Source organism: Marmota flaviventris, chromosome 2 (genome assembly GCF_047511675.1).
Source record: "Marmota flaviventris isolate mMarFla1 chromosome 2, mMarFla1.hap1, whole genome shotgun sequence".
NCBI lineage: Eukaryota > Metazoa > Chordata > Mammalia > Rodentia > Sciuridae > Marmota > Marmota flaviventris.
The window spans coordinates 33,795,858-33,800,949 of record NC_092499.1 but is presented as its reverse complement, the minus strand read 5'-3'; positions in this window follow the sequence as shown (position 1 = coordinate 33,800,949).

Sequence of the window (5,092 nt, the reverse complement as noted above, 5' to 3'; positions counted from 1 at the left end):
TCAATAGATCTTGCCAGACTTAGGTCCACAGAGGTCATTCCCCATCCTCATAGCTCCAATGAGGAAATCACGGAGAGTCACTCAGACCAAGAAGCAAGAAAATGACCAAGATTCATTATAATATCCGTATTTGGGGTTTTCAGTCAGAAGCAGACCATTGGTCCGTAATGTCTTATTCCTTGACAGTGTTGTCGTTTGCCTCCTCTCATAGCCCTCTGACCCAGGGCAGAATGCTATCCTGCACAGCAGTGAAGTGGAGGTTCTGTTCAATTAGGGAGCTTCTGGCATCCTGTTAATCTCAGTCTCCTCCTTCTGAGTAAAAGCAAACCAGTCCAGAGGGGGAAAAAAATTAATCAAGCCATTTCAACTTCTTTGACACCTAAAGTGCTTTTCTTTATTCAGAATTTTTCATTTTTAATTGGCAAATAACAATTATGTATTTGGGGATATATAACACATTATTCTGATATAGGTATACATTGTAGATAGTTTCCTCACACTAATTAACATATACATCACCTCACATATTTATTTTTTTGTAGTGAGAACATTTAAAATCCACTCATTTAGCAATTCTTAAATACACACTAAATTATTATTAACCATGCTCACAATGTTGTGCAATAGATCTTCAAAACTCCTTCCTCCTATCTCACTGAAACTTTGTACCCTTTGATCAACATTTCTCCATTTGCCATTGCAACCCCCAGCCTCTAGTGACCGCGAGTCAAATCTCTACTTCTGCAAGTGAGACTTTTTTTTAGATTCCACACATTAGTGAGCTCGTATGGTATTTGTCTTTCTGTGTCAGTTTTATTTTACAAGCATAATGTCCTCCAGGTTCATTCTTGTTTTCACAAATGACAGAATCTCCTTCTCCTAAATTAAGGTCAAGAAATATTCCATTGCATGTATGTACCATGTCTTCTTTATCCCTTCATCCATGGGGTTGATTCTGTATCTTGGCTATTGTGAATAATGCTGCAATGAACAAGGGAGTTCAGATTTATCTTCAACACACAGCTTTCAATTCCTCTGAATACAGACCCAGAAGTGAGATGTCAGATTGTGGCAATGGTACTTTAAGTTTTGTTTTTTCTTTTAATATTTATTTTTTAGTTGTAATTGGACACAATACATTTATTCTATTTATTTATTTTTATGTGGTGCTGGGGATGGAACCCAGAGCCTCGCATGTGCTAAGCGAGCACTCTACTGCTGAGCCACAACCCTAGCCAAGTTTTTAGTTTTTTGAGAAAAACTTCATACTGTTTGTTATGGTTGAAGTTTTAGGTGTCTCCCAAAAGCTCATGTGTGAGACAATGTAAGAAAGTGTAGAGGTGAAATGACTGGGCTATGAGAGCCTTAACCCAATCAGTGCATTAATCCCTTGAAGGGGGATTCACTGAGTGGTAGCATAGGCATATAGTATGTAACTGAAGGAGGTGGGTCATTGAGGGGTACAGATTTTGTCCTTGGTAAGAGGAGAAGTCAGTCAGTCAATCAGTCTCTCAGTCTCTCTCTCTCTCTCTCTCTCTCTCTCTCTCTCTCTCTCTCTCTCCCCTCTCTCTCTCTCTCCTGGTATGATGTCATAGCTGCTTTCACCAGGATGTTCTGCCACACCTCTGCCCTGAGCAGTAGAGTTGACAATCTGTGTGTGGACTGAAGCTTCTGAAACTGTGAACCTCAAAAGAAACTTCCCCTCCTCTAAAATTGTTCTTGTCAGGTTTTTGGGGTCACAGCCATGAAAAAGCTGACTAAAACACTGTTTTTCATAATGGTTATGCTAATTTACATTCCCACAATAGTGTAAAAAGATTTCCTTTTGTCTACATCCTCACCAACACTTATTGTCTTTAACAGGCTTTTGCTTTATTGTTAGCATTGGTTGTTTGAAGTACTCAGGATAAAATCCAGCCCTGTATCACTGATGACATCAGAAGAAAAAAGTTACATAATAGGACTTACTAGATGAAGGCAAAATTAGTTTGGTATTCTTCACAGAGGAATGTAGAAATAAATCATTATCAGTGCTCATGACTGCTTACATGAGCAAGGATAAAATGGTACCAACTTTCTTATAAAAGCTTTTGTAGTCCTGGCCAGACAGACTTCTGATAGCTAGAAACAGCATTGGCATATAGCTTCTTCCTGTACTAAATTTTGTGAGTGAAGAAATATATTTGTCTGCAAGGAGTGTTGTGACAAACTACCATGGGGTTGCTTAACACCAGAAGTTTATCTACATATAATTCTGAAGGCTAGAACTCCATGTTGTCAGAGCTGATTGCATTTGTGAGCTGAGAAGAAACTGTTTTCATGCCTCTGATGTAGTTTCTGGGGGACTGTTGGTAATCTTTGACGTTCCTTCATCAAAAGAAGTACCATACCTTTATCTTGATAAGATATCTTCCTGACCCTTCCAGGGTCCATATTTGACCCTTTAAAAAGGCATTGATCACCTTTAACTAGGGCAACCTGAATGATCTCAGTTTGACTTGATTGCCTCTGTAAAGATCAATCTAGAATATGTGAAATTCATGTGTGACCTATAATCAAAGCTTAGCAATACTCCTTAATGTCCTTGATGGGTTTTTCTACAATGGTTTACAAAACACAGCCTTTCAAATTCAACACAAAGCATGAGAAATATAATGTGTTTTTCAAGATATGAAAAAAAAAAGATCCAATCTCCAAATAAGTTTACATTCTGAGTTTTCAAGGTTTAAGATTTTCAACATATGAATTCATGCTAAGAAGACCCAGGAGGTTTTCTTCTTCTGGACTGAGACATGGTTGGAAGTGTGAGATCTTAGCATGCTTTCTGAACACAGACCACTTGGTATCATTTGCCAACTTTCATAGTAGTCAAAAGCATAGTCTGCAATACTGGTAGCCAAGCAAAGTATGTCTACACAATTCAGCATTTAGAAATTTTATAGAATTTTATAGCTACAAAAAAAGAACAGAAAGGATGAGCCAGACATAAAAATAAACTAAGCATTGTATCAGCTCTGCTCTCTAGTTAGTTGAGAAATGTTTGTAACACCCACCTTATATTACCAGGAGGAAGAAAAGAGATTTTTCTCTGACCTGGTTCTTATATTTGCCTCATTTATTGTGTTAATTCTCTAAAGCCCAGAAATTGGCTTGTCTAATTTTTGCTCCATAGAACAGCCAAGTCCATTCTGGGTGTTTGCAGCAGACCATCTGCTTGGTTGTGCTTTGTGTCCTCCTCTCTGTGCGCTTGGCTGGTCCATTTGATTTATCAGTATCCCAACTGTCATCACTAAAGCTCATATATTCTAGGAGAAATTTTCTTTCCATTTTTTTTTTCTTTGTGTGGTACTGGGATTGAACCCAGTGTGGAACTTTATCACTGAACTACATCCCCAGCCCGGTTTTTATTTTTGAGGCTGGGTCTCGCTAAGTTGCTGAAGCTGGCCTCAAACTTCCTATCTCAGCCTCCAAATTCACTGCAATTACATGCATGCACCACTATGACAGGATCTTGCAGGAATTTTCTGAGTTCCAAATACTCAGGCTTACTTTTCTTCTGATACTGTCCTTACTACCTGAAAGTTGCCTTTGGTAGCAAACCCACCTTTTTTTCCAGTGACCTGAATGTTTTGAGGACATTGGATACTGAAAGATTATTTGTTATTTCCAATTGTCCCTTACTTGGGGGGATTTGTTAACTGACAGTCCCCTCTGCTGCTGCCTTACCATTCTATGAGTCAGTAGCAAACCTCCTTGATTAATTAATGAGATCCTGGCTGGCACAGACTGTGGCTAACTTACTTGCTCTGGAACTAGCAGCTATCACACATACACTATCCTCTTCAGAGTTGGAACAGGTATCTCAGCAGCCTCTCTGGAAGATCCTCAGCCTGGGACTTCATAGCTGTATCTTGGGAAGTAGCAGAAACTCAGACACCATCATTCTTTATAACCTGCTACTGTCCCTGGCAGGAATGCTTTCTTTCCACCATGGTATGGTATGTGGAATTGTGACAGGCACTACTTCTGAATCTAACAGAACTTAGAAAACTGGAATGCATGCTTGTATGGTCATTACTTGTCCTGTGTAGTACTAATGACACCATCACCAGAGCCATATATGCAGCATAAAGTAAGGTTTACTTGGGAAAAAAATTATTAACAGATGGGTAATAAAACGTGTACTTTCCCAAACCTTTATTATTGCATAGCTTATTCAATACATTGATGGAGTGTGTTCATTTAACTTTTTAATTCAGAGGTATTCAAGATAAATAAACCTCATTTATACTGAGATTTCTATGTGATAATGTAACAATGGAAGTTGCAAGGTATAAGAAGCCCCTTAGGAAACAAAAGTCTTGAGAACTAGCATCTTGAACCAGCTTGTCCTTCTATTGAGCCAGTTATACCAGCTGAGCCAACTTTGTATAAAATACCAAAGGTTTGTGAGTGTGTATGTGTGTGTGTGTGTGTGTGTGCATGCGCACATGCAGAGGACTTGGAAGGAATGTAGCTTCCAAGCACCCAGATCAGTCTTTTCTCAAAAAACTACAAGAATAAAACATATAAGTAAAAATAATAATAAATATATTTAGCATTGACTATCTTTTAGGAAAGAAATCTCTATATCTTCACTCACATGATACTATTGATGAGTCACTTCTTCAAGAATAATTGAGCAATTTCACCTGATGGTATGCCAAATATTTTTGCTTCCAGAAAGATGAACTGTTATGATTTAATTATATTTAGTTTGGTATAGGCATACTTGCTGTTATGAAATACCATTATTAGATTATCTAATGGTCTAAATAACAGTGCTAAAAAAAGTTGGATTTTAAAAAAAAATGTGGGGTACTGTTTTGTAAGAGCCCCTTTGTTATTTTAAATTACCCTGAAAAATCAGTGTAAGAAATTAAATAAAACCAAAAACAAACAAATATCAGTAAATTTGAGCCACGAGGAAAATTTAGAATATTTCAGAAAACCCCATTGTCTTAGAGTAATTCATTTTTTATTTTACAAGAGCATATTCATCAATTAGCCAGTGCACAACAATAGATCTTTCTTATCTATGTGTTAATAAGTT